Source organism: Poecilia reticulata, chromosome 3 (genome assembly GCF_904066995.2).
Source record: "Poecilia reticulata chromosome 3, P_reticulata-male-v2, whole genome shotgun sequence".
NCBI classification, from domain to species: domain Eukaryota; kingdom Metazoa; phylum Chordata; class Actinopteri; order Cyprinodontiformes; family Poeciliidae; genus Poecilia; species Poecilia reticulata.
In genome coordinates this window covers 31,239,127-31,259,894 of record NC_088832.1, presented here as the reverse complement: position 1 = coordinate 31,259,894, position 20,768 = coordinate 31,239,127, and the positions used below count along the sequence as shown (strand labels likewise).

At 41.4% G+C, this 20,768-nt stretch overlaps 1 long non-coding RNA gene across 1 annotated transcript; it reads right to left on the bottom strand.

The window, feature by feature from the left end:
- Positions 1–14,137: 14,137 nt before the first annotated feature.
- On the bottom strand, positions 14,138–20,415 carry LOC145551168 (uncharacterized). Its single transcript, XR_014087009.1, has 3 exons — positions 19,732–20,415; positions 16,690–16,746; positions 14,138–15,609 (listed from the first exon to the last, which is right to left on the bottom strand). It is a non-coding gene; the product is annotated as an uncharacterized LOC145551168 (long non-coding RNA).
- Between the last annotated feature and the right edge of the window lie 353 nt (positions 20,416–20,768).

The window sequence follows — 20,768 nt, the reverse complement described above, 5'->3', positions numbered from 1 at the left end:
AACATATAAAGGTGACACAACAGCAAAAACAGAAGAAGGGGGTTGTCCAGTAACCAGAGGGTTGCAGGTTTGAATCCTCACTCTGTTTGTCTCAGTCATTGTGTCCTTGAGCTAGACAACTGCTGGTCAGAAGGCCTGGTGGCCATTGTTAAATGGGAGCCTTGCTTCTGTCATTCTGCCCCAGGGCAGCTGTGGCTGCAATGTATCTTACCACCACTTATGTGAATGTGTGTAAGAATAGGTGAATGAATGATTGCAGTGATTTGGAATTCTTGCTTTACCACAATCGCTCAGTCATAAGAGAGAAGTCATTCTCTACCTGATGTGTGAGTTAGATAATTTGCACCACCGACCCACAAAAGCACGGAATGTGGCTGTAGAAGATCTGACTGCTGTTATTACAAGTGAAGAGTCAACAATGTGCACCAGACTACTGCCCAGGGATATTTGAACATTGAGTAACTCAACCATCTGCTTCCTCACTAAATCTTTCTCTCTTTCTCACAGATACACACACACACACACACACAACCTTTCTGCAAGACCACTGTTCCTTGGGGAGCATGTGCAATGCAGCGATCCAACACTAATTCTACTGCCACTGCTCAGTATAATCCAATCTGCTCTACTGGGGAAACAGAGGATGGGGCAAACAGCAAAGAAGTCCCAGAAACAAATAAACAACTTCACTGCTTTGTGTGCTTGTGATGTCTTATTGCAAGAAAAGACGATTTCATTTGGTTTGACCAGATGGATCTATGCAGCTTTATTGTCTTCACACAAATAATCTATCAGTCTTTGTCCATATTTTTATCAGATCTGCTTGAATAAAACTCAAACAAAACTAATGATTAGAACAGCTTCTTCTTGGCGCGCCCCTCCAGAGATTTGAGAGAGTAATCATTTTAAAATTCAGGCTGCTCAACTTTCACCAGAGGAGCTTGAATATTTTACCCTCTGTAAATGAGGGCTCAGCACCGAATTCCATGATGGCAGTGATCATGACACGGTAATTAGTGAGATGGTTACGTGATGATGATAGTTATCATTTTGCCCTCATCAAAGGCTGTCAATCACAGCTCATGTGGAGCTAATAAAAATAATAAAGGAAAAAGCCCCCATGGACTGTTTGTTCATGCATGGAATGACAAGTCTTCATTCTTTTGGAGAATATGCAACATCTAATGGTTTTTAGAGGAACTGCATGTGGAATGTCATTCATTGAAATTGTAGTCTCTTCCTAAACTTTGCCAAGTGGGGTTAGTTGCTAAAGCAATTCATGTTTTGGCAAAAGTGTAGTCTTGAAATATTGTAGCGTCACCATAGAAAGTTAAGTTGAATAAAACTTTTTAGCTTCATGACATTATAGAAATGATCCATTGACATATTCCAGATTAGTTTCTAATCCCAACAAAGCAGTGATTCAGGCCAAACTGCTGTAAAGAGATAGGAAGTGCGATAGTAACATTTACTTATACTCCTTCAAGCTTAACGATAAAACTATGTTAAAACCACCCTAGCTAACCTTACATGTACTTCTTCTTCATGAAATTAGATGCTAAGGTCAGAGTTTCACCTATTTTCTAGTTTTATTGCAAATAGTTATTGGGATGAATAAAACATACTCTCAGTTTTTTTGTGGTATTCACTTAAATCTTGTATGGCCGCAGAAAACGACCTGATCCATAATAGAGAGTACTACATTTCCTTAGCTTTTTATTTTCTTAAGTTCTTTTTTCATGTGACGTTTTGTCCTTTTTATGTGTATTTGGTGAAACACTAATTTCAGTTGACAGCTGAGTTAGTTACAGTGATGAATTACTTAATAACCAAGCTGTTACTTCAGGGTATTCTGGCGGTTGTTTTAAGCTATTGGCACTAATGCTAAAGGTCATGGGTAAAATGAATATCATGGAAGAAATATCAGCAAGGAAAAAGTCCTATAATTGCCACAAAGGAGGCTTTACACCACACAGTGTCTTTCTATATCTTCTAGACACTTCAATTAAGTGGCTTGGCTCTTGTCTTTTCATTCGTAGACTCCCACATGTTTCTGTTTCACTCCCTTCCCTTGAACAGCTAAGTCATGCAGCAAAAAGATTCCTGAAAAGCAGGGAAGAGAGAAATACCTCCAAGGATTAGTAACTAATCCAGGCTTTGGTGTGGGAGGCTCTGGACTCTGCCTCCTGTCCTTCAGAACACAATCAGCTCTGTAGGCAGGGTCACCACTAATGGATCAGGGTTTCAGAGGTTTACAAGGGGAGAGTGATAGGGATGCTTGTTAGCAGGCTAAGGGAGTATCAGCTGCCGGCGTTAGTTAGTAAGGATTGGGTGATATTGGACTGCAAGTGAAAAACAGGATCTGGTTGATAAATCAAATAGAATTCTCCATTTTAAAGATAAAAAATGCAACATCTATGTCTGTTTTAAGGAATTTTGTGAATGTCACTAGAAATGTAGTGACATTCTTGATTGTTCTTGAGTGAAATCCACCATTTTTATCATGTAAGATGTAGATTATTTAGCAGGATAGCCATAGACACAATAAACAGGCTGATGAAGGTTAAATGGATTGAACCATTTACTTTATTATTCTGGAATAAACCTTTACCAGTTTGGGTAAAATAGTCTTCATATATTTCAAAAACATTTATCCACATTTTTTGTTTGTGTTGTACCTCAGGACTCCAAAAGTGTTAGTGATGGTCTCTTTTTAGTCGGTACCAATAGTTAAGTTTCAACAGACACCGTAAAAGTCATGCTAAAGAATAAGAGAGTCTTAAAAAAGTCACAACGAGTAGAATTTAAGGAAGCTGCTCTGGTATTATGATGTAAGCTCTATTCTGAAAAGCTGTGCATGATGTTTCACTTCGGAGCACAGATAAAGGCATTGCATGGAATTTAAATCTAAACAAATAAATGAACTTTTCATGCTCACTTGTGTTTAATTGGACTTTTGGGATTGATTGCTCTCCAGCGTTCTGAATCTGTTCTCGGGAGTGATTCTGACATTTGGGAACCTTGTTGTTCCCGGTCTTTGAGCCTCAGAAATGTCAGCCTCCATCCACTTCAATCAGTTCTGCTTGAGTTATTCAGCCTGATGTACATCTTGTCTACCCATCACAGTCGAGTCATTTTCAGACCAATTCTGGTCTCATCATTCAACTGTAAAGGTTTATGTCATTTTTACATTGGTACTCCTCACACTTTAAGACAAACATACCAATGCTTTAAGTGAGGTATCAGACAGAGTTTGAATATTAGATCAACACAGCTCTTAATTGTGCTATGTAGGCAGAAGAGAAAAAAAAATCACATAGAAAATGACTTGAGATTAAGTTACTATTGCCGTCAACAATCGTTTTCACCTTCAACAAAGGACTCTTATTCGCAACCTGTTGCATATTAAAATGTTCAGATTTTTAAGAAAAGAAACGTCAAACAGAAACATTCAGAGTGACAACATAAGTGACTGACATCGTTGCACCGCCAGAAGTCTTCATACTGTGAATACAGAACCAAAACTATGTTAATAATAATGTGTTTAATTTTTTTCCACATTTGGCATCCTGGGTCCCAGAGTTGTGATTTGGCCCACAAAAGCCCATTTCTCATGCCTTGCTGCTGTGTTGTACTTACTCACACAGCAGTCACTTTTCTGAATTGCTCCAAGTCTCGTCTTCTCTTTAAATGAGTCACCAATCATCAGCCGCTCTGTCTCTGCAAATAATTACTTGATTGATGTGTCAAGACAAGAAGAGGATGATGTGGAAAATTATTTTGTGCCCTGCTGTCAATCCCTCAGAAGTTAGCTAAACAAGAAATGAGTGGGCCAAGCCTTTGTTCTCTTTCTCTGTTGCTTTTATAATTATAAATTCTTTACTTCCTTTTAATGCACAGACAAAATAACTCTTGCTGTTCTCTACCGAGCGGAACTGGAATGCACTAACTGATGCCAGAACCTTTAGGATTTTTAATAATACTTTTCATTTTGTCTGTGATTTGCACTGAAAAAAAGAAAGTGCTTCAACTTAAATTGCTTCAGCTGGTAAATTTGTGTAACTTGACCATTTAAAAAATATATACTTTGTTAATCCCAAAGGAAAATTAAATAAACTACATTAAATTAATTTAAGAAAAAAAAAATGAATTACATTAACTTAATTCATTGACTTGTTACCATTTGAATGTATTTATTTAAGTTGAATAAGCTATCATATTATTAGAGTGTATGTCAATCAATTACTTTACTGTCCTTCAGTTTTTTTTCCATTTAATGCCATCTCAGTAGTGTGAGAATGTATTTTTCCCCTTATATTTTTTCGGTTTGTTTTTGACACACGTGCATGCTTCAGATCTTCAAACCAATTTTAAAATACAATTTTCATTTTTCAACAAAGGACAAGGCATTTTGTATCATTCTATTCCACTCTGGTTTAATTTTTCGGATTTTAAAATTTGTTTGATGATCTGAATCATTTAAATGTGGCAAAGCATCAAACAGATCTGTAAAGGGAAAATCTTTTTGTGCATCCAATAAATTCAGTTTATCTCATTTTGATGTTTTAGTGTCATTTATAATTTATTTGTTCACATATTTTTTCATCCATTTTTTTTCCCCTTTGGCAGTTTTTAAATTTCAACTACACAGAAACAAAATAAAAATGTAGAAAATACAATGAATCTGAGAATGTTATCCCATTTCACTGGTATTATTCCAGTCAACACCCAAAAGAAGGGATAAAATAAATACTTTGCAGTCTGATAGATGGCTGTTTGTTTTTTTGGTCACATAGGAGCATGAATCCAGAGTTGACCAAAATTCAGCAGGTCACACTTCACCAAGATCTTGTCTGCTTTGTAAAACATCCAGTCTAAAGCCAGTACCTCAATTTCTGAAATGGACAAAAAACACGTGTTGGGGATTTAGCAGATTTCTCAGATATTATTTTTTCTTTTATTTATTAGAGACATTTAAAAGACTGACATTTTTGATTAATCAATTTCTGTGTGGTTTGCGACAAGTCAAAAGTCCCCAAACACTTTGGTCAGCTGAGAATGTCGAATTACAAAACACCATTTCTTCAGAAAAGTCCAAAATGATTTTTTTCCACTCCAGTTCCTGTGATATGCATGGAAAGTTTAAATGATTTAAGACGACATTCAATTAGTTTGGTGATTTATGTGGACTGGCTTTAGGATCAGGAAGGTCCAATCCCATCTGGCTTCATATGTCCAATTTGCAATTACACACAAGCCCACCCCCTCTCAGTTAACAATTTATCCCACTGATTACATTGTTCATCCTCTTTAACTCACTGCAAATGAGTTTTATAGTATTATTAGTTGCATTTTGCAGTACCAGCAAAGCTTTCATGAGGACAGATTGCCAGACCTCCAGGATGTGGATGGTTCTCGCTGGAGTGCACCATCAGCTGCCTCTGACACGCTAAAAATTGGTTTATATTTCCACGGCCCCTTCTGCTCCACAACCCTTTCTGCTTAGATTTTCATCACATGCATTACATGTATTTTAAAATAAATATTTAAACACCGATCTAGTGTTTTAACTTCTGCAGGAAACAGTTTGTCCTGCTTGAATACTCTACTTGCAGGATCCCGTAGAATCGGTCATTACTTGCAGACTAAATTATTGGTGTCCCTCTGTGAATGAGCAAAAGAACCACAATGGCCAATGAGAGAACTTGAAATTGACAAAAGTAATAATGAACAAAAGCCCCCCGCAAACTTAACCAGTGAAAATCAGAACATTGCTTTTCAATTGTGGTTCAACAGAATCACTTTAAAAAAACAAACTAATAAAATGGGCCTGGACAAAATAAATAACTTGTAACCTAATATTTTCTAGAGGTAATCACAGCAAGAAACTTCTGTATCTGAGACTTCACCACCTGTTTACAGGTACTTAGCCATTCATGGATGCTTTAGTTGTGTGTTGTGGATTATTTCTCTCCAGAATACATTCATGTGGGAATCTTCATAAACCGAAAGGAACATAGATTCTTTTGAGATATTAGCACCTCATAATCCACCACTGCCAAGTTCTTTCACAGTAGTAAAATATGCACCACAGCTGCATTGCATGACATAAGAACTGTGACATAGCAAGTCAAGTCTTGAAGGTCTAAGTTGAGTGTGAAGTCTTATTTTTTCCATTCGAGTGGAAGTCTTAAACTTGAGTCGTCATCTCTGTTGCTAGACTCAGATTGTTTCTCCAAAAACCTCCCGATGTTTCAGAGTTTATGGTGCCATTCATCGTGCTCAACGGTGAGCAGGCCGTCATTTCCCACAGATTCGTCCCGTTTCACACCAGACTATTTTTGTTTTAGAAAAGCTCAATCTTGGTGTCATCTGAGCAAATGCACACAGCTCCACGGTCAGAGCAGAGTTGAGCAAAGTACACATATTTGCTGTACTGCTAGTAGAACAGAAAGCTTTTTCCTGGCATGCGTCCCGATCACACTGGCCTGTAGATTCTGTCTAGTGGTTGTTATTGGGATTTGGTGGGCACAAGATGCCACTCATTGCTTCTATTTTCCCATTGTGAGTTTGAGAGGTTTTTTTTTTACCCTCACCGTCCTTACTGTGTGAGATGGCAAAAAATAGATCCTAGTTCTGTGTTGTGGCTAAAAGAAATGTGCCATTATGTCACATATACCCCAGGAAAAGTCATGAACCACTACTTAGAAACTCCAAGAAAAGTGTGATGAACTTAAGAAAAAAAAATAGTTTGAACTGTGAAAAATAAGGGGAACTAATCATTTCGCTACAGGTGAAACTTGGGCCTTTTTCAAAGTGGCCAGTGGTTTATTTTTAAACGAAAATGTGCATGAAGTTATTTTGAGAAGGTAGAAGCACCCTTTTTGAGAAACGGTCACTTTAAAACATGCTGCAAGCTGCACTCAGTGTGACTCGAGTTGTCAACCTAAACCAGCTGGTCCATTGTACAAGATGTGGGTAGGACTTAATATGAGTTCTCAGAGGAAAAAGAGGCCATCATAAACCCCTGCTGACATGCCAAGCTATTTTTATTTCTCTCGCCAACTGCACTGCTGTTCTTCACAGCAGGAACTTCACAATTCACCATCGAAAAATAAAAATATTTCAACACAATGGGAGAGGGTTAGACTGCAGGAAAAGGGACAATTTGCATGAAAATGGGCATTGTGTGACAATTCGGAGAGGCCACGAAATTATAAGAATTAAAAATAAATAGAGTGAGACTGAAACTCGGTCATTATAAGGTTAACATAACAATCAAAAGGAAAGGAGGAACAAATCTGAAGCACATTTTTATTTGCTTCAAACTCACTAAAATATTTTCATATGTTCTGGGATTCTTCTTAGTTAAATATATGTATATAAAAAAAAGGATTTGGGCACATTGAACCAGAGGCTGATTCACATGCTGTCATTCGAGCCCAACAGGGTGAGCTATCCCCAGGATAGACCTTCGCTTTCAAGTCTGTGCCAGACCCTGTGGAGAGAAGAAGAGGATGATGGGTAGAGCGATGCCTCGGCTAACAGAATGATGGGTGATGTCGGAAAGATGCAGTCAAGCACAAGGGGTTTGCCGGAAGATCCAATTCCCGGCGTCTGTGGCCAGCTGTGCTTTACATGTGATGAAATCAGTTTAGATGCTTTATTTTCTATCACTGAATGACTTTTGTTAAATGAAACATAAAACAAAATCCTGATCTCACTTCCTGTTAATGTAACTCTTTCTAATGCAGACTTATACATAAAAACGATCAGCAGTAAAACAGATTGCATCAGTATTGCAACATTGATAGTAGCACCATGGCATTTAATGAACCTTCAGACACAGTTTGTGCAAAGACTGAGTTTATTTATTTATTTTTTAGACACATAATCTTTCCTATTCCCTTCTTCTACTTTTTAAACTACTACAAAGAAAATGAAGCCAAGACTCTCTGCTGCAAAGCGCAACCATGAACCAAAAGGTGAAGCTTCCTTTTCTGATAATCTGTAAAATATGTTTTTCTTTTACTATTTCCAGCCTTTTTCTTTTATTGAGCCTCTGTATTTTTTTCCCCCTTTTTATTTAGAAATTATTTACACAGACTGATGTTTTGCGAGATAAAGACTCAGTTAATTTGGGAATGTTTAGGTTAAATTTATATGGTAACAATAAAATTAGGCTTTAAAAAATATATAAGTTTGAGAAGTCATTGATCAAGTAATGTAGTGTCAAATTTGGGATGAATACTGAATCTGAGCTGCAAAATGCAAAGGTTCATCCGTGTTAAACCCATTAAAATATTACAAAGTTCAACATTCCCATGTTGAGCAAAAAATGTAAAAATACAGTAATGCACTGTGTCCAATCATTACTGGTGTAATTAAATATCTTTCATTCTAAACATGCCAGTAAGAGCACCAAACTAATTCATCAGTTTTGCACTTGCAAAGAGAGAAGACCAACTCATTTTGTCATGAAAAGCAAAAACGAACATTTCTTCAAACACTTTGCAGATAAGAGTTGTTTACAGTTCGGTTCGATCAATCTGAGCCACTCTGTCATTGCTTCTGAATAATCCAACTTCTGTTCATCACATACTTTTTTCCCCCTTTTATTTTTAGCTGGTCAGATACAAACTGACTTTGGCAGAGATGGTGTAGAATTTTAAAGTCGAAGTGATGCCCATCTGGTGCACCTGTGAGGTGTAGATTGATCCATTAACTCAATGTGGCAGGTTATGCTTGGGGAGATCAGCAGAGAAGACTCACACACACACTCACACACACAGGCTGAAATCCAAATGCAAACATTCTGCAAGGGAAAGTCAGACGCATCAGACAATGTTCACATCTCGATTGAGCTATGGAGTTTGTTGCCGCAAGTTGAAAGATAATTTCCCAAGCTGATGCTTTTTTAGAGCACCCTTGCAGTGATTTTGTGAACAATGAACATGCTGTAATTGGAGAGTAGAAGGGTGCTTGAGGGAGAAAGGTCTGCATGCAGAGCTGTGGCGTTACCGCACACGAATCTGGACATTCAAACAATCTGTTTATGTGCTCTCTATGTGCAGAAACCCCCACATGCTTCCTGCCCTTGTAGTTCTCGCTAAGCTGCACAGTAAAAAAAATTCCGTAAAAAAACAGGAAAATTTACTGGTAATTTTCTGCCAGTACATTTTCTGTTTTTTTACGGTATTTCCAGCAGAATGTTTTCCGTAATTTAACAGATTTTTTCCTGTAATTTAACAGCTTTTATATGTTACATTTTTAACATAGAAAACAACCAGGTCTTGCAGCGGTTCCATTGACACTTTGCCCTACGCCTGTTAGGAGATGGAACCCAAATAACAAATAAAAATGGGTAGGGCGGGAAAGTGGAGGGGTCAATGGTTCCCTGACCGTCCTGTTAAGCTGCGCAAATCACTGCCAGTTCAGACTTGAGAGAATAATGCATTTAGTGCCCACAGATTCTATTTTTTTTCATAGCGCATGCTCACTGAGTGCTATTATTATGCCTAGCAACAGTTGCCATGCTGCTGCCATGCTGAAGTCATGTCATCAGCATGACTTCAAAGGATGTCTGTGTCATAAGGGCATTTAAGGTTGACTTTGTGATGTCACAGAGGCAATGATATCACCAACTGATCAGTTAATTCTCTGATCAGTTAACACAAATCAGTTAAGTCAGTCAGCACAAGATTCATTTGGACGTTTTAGCTCAGCACAACGACGATGAACAAGATGAACGACGAAAGCCCACAGAGAGAAATGGATGTAAAGCCTAAGGTCTCTTTTTGGACAAAAGTGAAAAAAACATTGTCCAACAAAGTTCAGCCTGGTCAAAGAAGCCCAGATTACAAGAAGAGAAACTTTCTCAGTAAACTTCTGTGGGAAGTGATTGAAAAGGCTGCAGATGGACCAACTCTGCATCTTGTCCGACAAATCTTTCAGGAACAACACAGCAAAATTTTGATCTTGCTATTGAGAAAAACTGGAGAATTAAACGTGGATGTACTCTCCGAGGTGTCAGAAGAGCTAGGAGAAAGGATTTTCCAGAGTCTTACGAGAGATGCATTCCACTTTGCCAGTGAACTGCATTTAATCGCACTCCTTGAACACCCAGTAGGACACCAAGTAATTGTGGAGAAATTCAAAAAGCACCTGGAGAATCCTGTTCCTAAAGAGAAAATGTTTGCGTCTACAAAAAGAAAGTTAAGACAGACATTTTTTCCTACTGAAGACTTGTACGCAGATGAAAACTGCCTGAGTGAGGATTATACTCAGGCAGCCATGGACCCTGAACAGTTTTTGAGGGACGCAAACAGGATGGGTTTCAGACGAGGAACCGAAGACGAACGGAGAGTTATGGTGGAAAATATTCTTTGGAGAATAATTTATAAGTCTAGTTACAGATCTAGCTATGGGCATTACAAAAGGAAGCACACCGAACCTGTCCAGAGAAAGCTTGCCCCAAAAATCTGGAAAGAAGTAAAGGACATAGATTTCGTCTTTTTTGAGAAAATGGAAAAAAAAATCTGCAGAGACATCTTGCAACTTCTCTGGGGCAATGAAGATGCAGTTAGAGAACTGCTCTTCAAGATGATCAAAAGCGACAACCCAATTGTTATTTATAAGGTTGTCCAATGCTTCCGAAGAACCCTGGCACGACCGCGGAAAATCATTCTCCGAGACACCGTTCTGCAAAAGGCATGGGGGCACATCAAAAAGGCTGCGGGTTGTGGAGATGCTTCAGAGGAAGAAGAGAGGCAAGAGGCAAGAGAGGCACCCACCAAGAGTGGACAGAACGCTGTGTTTAGTCCACACTTAGTTGGGCCTCAAAGTTTGGTTTGCTCAGAGGTCGGTACTGACTTGGAGAAGTCAGGGCCGGTCTCCGAGTCAGGAACCGCCTCCGAGACAGGACCCGGCTTTGAGTCTGGACCCGGCTATGAGACAGGACCCTCCTCCGAGACAGGACCCGGCTTTGAGTCTGGACCCGGCTATGAGACAGGACCCTCCTCCGAGTGTGGACCCGCCTCCGAGTGTGGTCCCGCCTGCGAGTGTGGACCCGCCTCCGAGACGGGACCCGCCTGCGAGTGTGGACCCGCCTCCGAGTGTGGACCCGCCTCCGAGATGGGACCCGCCTCCGAGTGTGGACCCGCCTGCGAGTGTGGACCCGCCTCCGAGACGGGACCCGCCTGCGAGTGTGGACCCGCCTCCGAGACGGGACCCGCCTCTGAGTGTGGACCCGCCTTCGAGACGGGACCCGCCTGCGAGTGTGGACCCGCCTCCGAGACGGGACCCGCCTGCGAGTGTGGACCCGCCTCCGAGACGGGACCCGCCTGCGAGTGTGGACCCGCCTCCGAGACGGGACCCACCTCCGAGTGTGGACCGGCCTCCGAGACGGGACCCTCCTCCGAGACGGGACCCGCCTCTGAGTGTGGACCTGCCTCCGAGACGGGACCCGCCTCCGAGACGGGACCCGCCTGCGAGTGTGGACCCGCCTCCGAGACGGGACCCGCCTCCGAGACGGGACCCGCCTGCGAGTGTGGACCCGCCTCCGAGACGGGACCCGCCTGCGAGTGTGGACCCGCCTCCGAGACGGGACCCGCCTGCGAGTGTGGACCCGCCTCCGAGACGGGACCCGCCTGCGAGTGTGGACCCGCCTCCGAGACGGGACCCGCCTGCGAGTGTGGACCCACCTCCGAGACGGGACCCGCCTCCGAGACGGGACCCGTCGCCTCCGAGTCGGGACCCGTCGCCTCCGAGTCGGGACCCGTCGCCTCCGAGTCGGGACCCGTCGCCTCCGAGTCGGGACCCGTCGCCTCCGAGTCGGGACCCGTCGCCTCCGAGTCGGGACCCGTCGCCTCCGAGTCCGGACCCGTCGCCTCCGAGTCAGGACCCGTCGCCTCCGAGTCAGGACCCGTCGCCGCCGAGTGAGGACCCGTCGCCGCCGGGTGAGGACCCGTCGCCGCCGTGTGAGGACCCGTCGCCGCCGAGTGAGGACCCGTCGCCGCCGAGTGAGGACCCGTCGCCGCCGAGTGAGGACCCGTCGCCGCCAGGACCCGTCGCCGCCGAGTGAGGACCCGTCGCCGCCGAGTGAGGACCCGTCGCCTCCGAGTGAGGACCCGCCTCCGAGACAGGACCTGCCTCCGAGTCTGGACAGACCTCTGAGTCAGGGCCTGCCTCTGAGTCCTCATGCCTAACGGTGTTTTGAGGATTTTTTCTCACCAACGGAGTGACACATTGTCAGAAGTGTCAAACTGGATGAGTTTCTTCAGCCGAACTTCACAACTTGCGGGTGTAGATGATTAACTGAGTATTCTCAGTTTTCAATCTGAGAATACTGGAAACCTTTAGTCATCTGCTGTTACAGTCAGAGCAAGGTGGGAAGAGTGTACCGAAGAGTCAGAATGGGGGGCGGAGGGAACGTTGGCGGACTGGGGGGCTAGCACACCTTCGAAGGGGTTCGAAGAAGAAGGAGAGAAGGTGGGGGGCTGACATATCGTTAGAGGGGTGAGGGGTCGGGGAAGCAAAGAAGGAGGGGGGCGAAGGAGACATTGAGGGGGGGCTAGTGTACCATTGAGTGCTGGGGGGCCGGACGGACGGCGTATTGCAAGAAGGGGGAGGAGGTCTGGCTGTAGAAGGAGGGGGGCGAAGGAGAGACGTTAATTTGCGGACTGGGGGGCTAGAGTATAATTAGAAGGGGTTCGAAGAAGAAGGAGAGAAGGAGGGGGGCTGACGTATCATTAGAGGGGTGGGGGAAGCGAAGAAGGAGGGAGCGAAGGAGAGACATTGAGGGGGGCCTAGTGTACCATTAGAAGTGTGAGGAGTCGAAGAGGGTGGGGCTGGCCCCGCGTACTGTTGAGTGCTGGGGGGGCTGGACGGACGGCGTATTGCAAGAAGGGGGAGGAGGTCTGGCTGTAGAAGGAGGGGGGCGAAGGAGAGACGTTAATCTGCGGACTGGGGGGCTAGAGTATAATTAGAAGGGGTTTGAAGAAGAAGGAGAGAAGGTGGTGGGCTGACGTATCGTTAGAGGGGTGGGGGGTGGGGGAAGTGAAGGAGGAGGGAGCGAAGGAGAGACATTAATCCCCCCGATCCCCTTATAAATGCCATTTTATTCATAGAATTAGGGCTATTGTAAATGAATATTTTAGTAATCGAGTAATCTATCGATTATTCTTACGAATAATCGAGTAATCATATAAAAAATTTAACAAAATAAAGCATTGGTAAATCTGGCATAACAGCAGTGTTACTTCCCTAACAGTTACTTTTTTGTAGTTTAGAAAACTAACCTGTAATAATAACAGCTCACTTTCTAAGTTAACCTGACAACAAGTTATACAAAAATCTAAAATTAATTTCAATTTACCGTAATAATAAGAGGCAGGCTAACAAATACGCTTATTAAAAATGTCTATGACCCAGCTTTTAGTTTATGTATTAATCTTCAGTCAGTTTAATAGATGAACTCTCACGTTGCCCCATACATGTCAAGCTTTGAGTTTGAGAATATGGGAAATGTCACCTGAAGTGGTGGTGGGCCATAATTTAACAGTTTGTATATGTTATGTTAAATTACGGGGGAAAAAACTGTTAAATTACAGAACAATTCTGCTGGAAATTCCATAAAAAAACAGAAAATGTATTGGCAGAAAATTACCAGGACATTTCCCTGTTTTTTTTACGAAAAAATTTGAAATAAAATACTGTTAAATTACGGGAAACTTCTGATGGAAATTCTGCAAAAAACATTGGAAAATATCCTGGCAGAGAATTACCAGGACATTTTCTGTATTTTTTTTTCAGAATTTCCATCAAAATATTTTCCATAATTTAACAGTTTTTTGTGTCAAATTTATCAATATTTTGTTAACCCAAAACTGAAATTCTCTGTCTTTTTACTCTTTTGTGATATATTCACAAACTTTTTTTTTTTAAACTTTGGACATTTCCAAATACTTTTGTCTTCCAAACCATTGAAGTCTGTATTCTATACCATATATTAATTATAGTGTAAAATATATTAAAGTTAATGTATTTAATATATTCTTAACATAATTTTGAAACAAAACTAAATTCTAAGTCCACAGTATATGTAGTTGTAGAACACAAAACACTTACATTGAAAGTAGCTCATCATGCAAAGTGATGTAAAAATGAAACCATTCTACAATCAATTTGCAGACTTTATTTTGCAATTTAAGACCATAAATTGACGTCATCTAGTCTTTATAACTAACCTTTGCTATTATATATTAAGAGTTAAACATATTCTTGAGCTTGCTAATGTTTATCTTCTGCACATCACAACTAATTTATTGCATTTTACTATACAAATTTCAATGTATAAATTAAATGTAAAGCAATCTTGACTAGACTTTGTAGTCAAACAGTTTTGTTAATTACTATAAGATGGAACATACAAAAAATTGCTTTGGAACATGAAAATCATACCGTGTTTCCCCGAAAGTAAGACAGTGTCTTACTTTCTTTTTATCCCCCAAAGCCCCACTATGTCTTACTTTCGGGGTGTCTTATATTGGAAAAAATTTTTCAAATATTTTGTTTTAACCATGAAATTAACATTTATTAACAACCTGAACAGTATTGTATTCACCACAAAACAGTTTTATAAAAGGAAGTGCCAAGAATGTCTTGTTACAACATTGCATAACATGTAAAGCAATGAAAAATGGTAAGAACGAACAGTGGAATACTGGAAGATAAAACAGATTTATTCCATGACAACCATGTCATCATCCTCAGGATACTCCACGGTGTAACTCTTCCTTTTACCACTGGAACCGGAAGCGCTCATGTTTAGGGGCAAAAATATAGCATACGGTATAAGCACTGCTTGTGGTTCCGTATCACAGTCTCCTGTGTGCATTACCGTATTTTAAGTAGGAGGCGGCAGTGACAAGTGCAGGGGACGGCGCGGTGACGTATGGAAAGGGGGACGGCGCGTTGACGTATGGAGAGGGGGACGGTGCGGACGTGGGCAGGAGGCGGCGCGCAGCTACATGAGAGGGAGGCGGCAATACCCCCGTGTTTCCCCGAAAGTACGGCTTATATTAGTCGACCCCCCTGAAAATCCCGATACGTCTTACAATCGGGGGTGTCTTACTATCGGAGAAACACGGTAGTTGTAAACAGGACCAACATACTTCAAAATAAATGAAATACAGGCATAAATATTTAGTTAAAAATCAAATGCTACATAAACCCAGCCTAATGCCAACGACAGTGGAAGACACTGGATTCATGAGTGTGTTCTCTTATTACCTCTAGTCGCTGTAAAACAAAACAGTTCATTTTATGTTTATGTTCTGCAAAAAAAGGTTAATACAACTCTTAGGTCCAGTTACCAAGAGCTTGAAATGTTGTCTGACCAGTTCTTGTGCTTCGCAGAAGTTCTTGGTGCACCAGGTTTGATGAGATGACCAATCACGTTTAAACTTCAAAAGGCTCAAATTTTCCATGGATTCCCAGTCGTTCAGTTCATTAAGGGACTTGAACCATCTGGTTGGAATGCAAAGCTGCTTCTTCACCTTTGTCTGCGTCATGTCAGTCGACCTCATTCAGGGTTTGAGCCCAGAAAATCTATAAACAAAGAGAGTTGATACTCAAGTTTAACACAGAAACACTTCATGTTATAAACATACTTTTTACAAAACGCTTCTAAATTACATCACAGCAGCATATCACCTTTCTCATCAGCGTCTCACCAATTGCTTATACCTCTTTCACAAACAACAACATTGAGTAATTTTGATTAAAAAAATCTACACTAGGAGTGTGTCAATTGCAGATTTCTGGCCAATCTTTAAAAATCTGACATGTCAATTCTGATTTTGGCCGATACTGATCGTCTTGCCTGAATATTGCTAAATGCAGAAAACTTTCAGTGGGTTGGCAACAGTGGGGTGACTATTGATAACTGCAAACATGGAGACATGACCTGGTGGGCTGGTCTATCAGTCAAACGTCTCTAACAGGAGAGGAAAGCGGTTGATTTTTAGATCTTTGCTGAGGTAGAAAAGATCAGTGGATGAAATCACTTTCACATGTATTGGCGGATCACCAAACGTCAAAATTAAGGATTTGGGGAAGATTTATTGGTGCACCCCTAACATACACAATACACAAATATTTTCTTTTGAAAATAAAAACATACACTGATTTTTGCATATTTGTTAAAATAAAGTCACCATGTCATGATTTTATGTCACGAGACGTATAACTTGTGAAAATAAAAACTCCTCCATTTCCCCTGAGCTATTTCCATCTGAAGAAATCCATCACTCCCAACCAAAACAAACCAATCAGAGACAGGAGGATAGTCTTAGCGCTGTCAATCAACCTCTTCATGCTGTCAATCAACTTAACATTACAGGAAAACAGTTTATCCACTGTCATCGGTGTCCATGCTAACTAGCCTTCACATTCATGAGAGGTTCTGTTAGCTGCAGCGTAGCCAAATGCAAGAGATCAGGGAGAAATAGGATGAGCAGCACCACAGTGACAGTTTCAACATATATGTAAAAAAAATGTATCATAAGTTACATAGTGCTGCATTAGATATTATTAGAAAGACACTTAACAAAACATTATGCCTATGTTATTGTAGAAAACACCTACTTCTTAATTTAAACTAATTAAAACAAAAACAAATGTACACACCTATTTTAAAGATGCCTAGTTGCTTTCCAGGAAAAGTTCAGGAGTGTCTGGATGCAGCTGTTGAGGAAACAAAATAACCATATAAGGAGAAAGAAATATAAACACCAAAACATGCACGTCTTCCAATAATTAAATCAATTAGTTTTTTTTTTTAATAATAAAATGAAATAATTTGTTCCGACAACAAATTTAGAACAGTACTATTTATATAGTTTTAAGCTAAGCTACAATAACCAATAATGAGTTTGCAAGTAGGCATTTCAGTAAAAACTCCCAATTGGAATTTTTTATTTTTTTTGCAAACGTCGCTTTTATTTACTCTCAGTGATGTTTGTTCCTATTTCAGAAATATGAAAACTAACTATCTGTTTGTACAATCCACTAACTTACAATTTATATGAGGCAAGAAGCTTCTGACCCACTTTAACAGTTTATCAACATAACCTAATCTCAACATGCCTGATTAGAGCGCCGCACATGCAACAAATTTAACGCTGACTGAAACAGGAGCCGTCGCCACCCAAGTCTTACCGTCGTCCCCTGGTCTAACGGTTTCCCTCCGCCCCCACATTACGTTCGTCCGTCTCTCCCCTGGTCTAATGGCTGCTCCCGCTCCCCTAAAGTTTACGTTCATTCGTTCGTCGTTCGACCCCACCCATACTCCCCACCCGCGACATTTCCCATATTCTAAAACCCCAAACTTGACATTGAAAGTATATTTACCGAAGTTAAATGGCCACCTGCTTTTATGTTAATAACCGGGACATCAAATCATGTTATCAAATAAGACAACTTGCAGCTTGATATTTTTAAAAAGCAGGATGGAGACATAAGTAGCATGACGCCATGAACGGTTAGCTTTCACGCGCCCAGTTCAGTTTGACTTGAAAAAATGGCCGGTACTTTGAATTCGGTAAAATACATGAATAGTATTTGAGGTGGCTCGGGCATCTGGTCAGGATGCCTCCTGGACGCCTCCCTGGTGAGGTGATCCGGGCACGTCCCACCGGGAGGAGGCCTCGGGGAAGACCCAGGACACGCTGGAGGGATTACGTCTCTCGGCTGGCCTGGGAATGCCTTGGGATTCCCCCGGAGGAGCTGGAAGAAGTGGCTGGAGAGAGGGAAGTCTGGGCCTCCTTTCTGAAGCTGCTGCCCCCGCGACCCAACCCCGGATAAGCGGAAGAAAATGGATTGATGGACATGAATAGTAATACATAGTGATGGGTCCAGCAACACCGACGCGCCGGGGCATGCATCAAGCCCACAGACCGTGTCGGTGCGCGTATTGGTTTCAGCAAGTCACGTGACCAATACAGGAACTGTTTCGAAATGACACTGGATGCCAAACTGTGTTTATAAGTAAGCGAATCTGTCAAAAGCATTTGCCAAACAAATTCTTGATCTTTTACATTGTCAATTATGGATCAGCTTCAAAGGAGATGTTTCCGCAGTGTGGGACCATTTTGATTTTATATTGGAAAATTAATTTGTTTTCATTTTTGTCGTTTCATCCGGTTCTTGTCAGTTTCTACTTAATCTATCTGAACCCAAATTCAGCTGAAACTGACTTTTAGTTTACTTTTATATTATATTATGATTTTATGTCACGAGACGTATAATTTGTGAAAATAAAAACTCCTCCATTTCCCCTGAGCTATTTCCATCTGAAGAAATCCATCACTCCCAACCAAAACCAACCAATCAGATGTTATGTTCTGCAGGTTAAGTGCTGCATATGTCTTTAAAATCCACCTATTCAATGCTGAGGCATTATGAGGCCAAACATGAGAATGAAGTCCCTGATTCACCCAGATAAACTCAAATATGCAGCCATTCTACAAATTACTCAGTTGCTTTTTATAAATTATTACAGTGAACCCTCGCTGCAACGCGGTTCACTTTTCACGGTCTCGCTGCTTCGCAGATTTTTTTGTGCATTTTTTTGCCCACAGTGTTCTTCGTCCTAATTGACCATATGATTGGTAAAAACAGTCTCCGCGCTACCTGAGTGCCAATAACGTTACAGTGTTTAATACAGATTGGCCACCCAGGAGATGGAAACTGAAACTTTCAATGTCTGCCGGGAAAAAAGAAAACTGTGGCCAGAGGCAGCGCAAAAACCGACCGGAGGCTCGTTTGATGAGATCCGTCGCTCTGCCGTAGACACAGCTGTGAATCTGGCGGTGCAGGTTGGAGGAGACGCTTTAATGACATGACTGCGGATCACATTAATAAGGCCCGATTGATGCACACGCACATCCGCCGATCTGAAAACAGTCTTTGTTCTTTGGTTTCAATGTAGAGTATTTATTTATGCTGTGTAATAACTGTAAAAAATAAAGGTAACTACTTCACGGATTTCGCCTATCACGGGTTATTTTCGGAACGCAACCGGAAAACAAGGGTTCGCTGTAAATGTGTTTATTTAATTTTTTCTACAGCATAGGTTTTGTCAAAAAAAGCTTAACAGGCTTAATTTCAAAATGTTTAGGGGCAAAAATATAGCATACGGTATAAGCACTGCTTGTGGTTCCGTATCACAGTCTCCTGTGTGCATTACCGTATTTTAAGTAGGAGGCGGCAGTGACAAGTGCAGGGGACGGCGCGGTGACGTATGGAGAGGGGGACGGCGCGGTGACGTATGGAGAGGGGGACGTTGCGGACGTGGGCAGGAGGCGGCGCGCAGCTACATGAGAGGGAGGCGGCAATACCCCCGTGTTTCCCCGAAAGTACGGCTTATATTAGTCGACCCCCCTGAAAACCCCGATACGTCTTACAATCGGGGGTGTCTTACTATCGGAGAAACACGGTAGTTGTAAACAGGACCAACATACTTCAAAATAAATGAAATACAGGCATAAATATTTAGTTAAAAATCAAATGCTACATAAACCCAGCCTAATGCCAACGACAGTGGAAGACACTGGATTCATGAGTGTGTTCTCTTATTACCTCTAGTCGCTGTGAACATAAAAAAAAACAGTTCATTTTATGTTTATGTTCTGCAAAAAAAAGGTTAATACAACTCTTAGGTCCAGTTACCAAGAGCTTGAAATGTTGTCTGACCAGTTCTTGTGCTTCGCAGAAGTTCTTGGTGCACCAGGTTTGATGAGATGACCAATCACGTTTAAACTTCAAAAGGCTCAAATTTTCCATGGATTCCCAGTCGTTCAGTTCATTAAGGGACTTGAACCATCTGGTTGGAATGCAAAGCTGCTTCTTCACCTTTGTCTGCGTCATGTCAGTCGACCTCATTCAGGGTTTGAGCCCAGAAAATCTATAAACAAAGAGAGTTGATACTCAAGTTTAACACAGAAACACTTCATGTTATAAACATACTTTTTACAAAACGCTTCTAAATTACATTACAGCAGCATATCACCTTTCTCATCAGCGTCTCACCAATTGCTTATACCTCTTTCACAAACAACAACATTGAGTAATTTTGATTAAAAAAATCTACACTAGGAGTGTGTCAAACAATCTGTTTATGTGCTCTCTATGTGCAGAAACCCCCACATGCTTCCTGCCCTTGTAGTTCTCGCTAAGCTACACAGTAAAAAAAATTCCGTAAAAAAACAGGAAAATTTACTGGTAATTTTCTGCCAGTACATTTTCTGTTTTTTTATGGTATTTCCAGCAGAATGTTTTCCGTAATTTAACAGATTTTTTCCTGTAATTTAACAGCTTTTATATGTTACATTTTTAACATAGAAAACAACCAGGTCTTGCAGCGGTTCCATTGACACTTTGCCCTACGCCTGTTAGGAGATGGAACCCAAATAACAAATAAAAATGGGTAGGGCAGGAAAGTGGAGGGGTCAATGGTTCCCTGACCGTCCTGTTAAGCTGCGCAAATCACTGCCAGTTCAGACTTGAGAGAATAATGCATTTAGTGCCCACAGATTCTATTTTTTTTCATAGCGCATGCTCACTGAGTGCTATTATTATGCCTAGCAACAGTTGCCATGCTGCTGCCATGCTGAAGTCATGTCATCAGCATGACTTCAAAGGATGTCTGTGTCATAAGGGCATTCTAAGGTTGACTTTGTGATGTCATAGAGGCAATGACATCACCA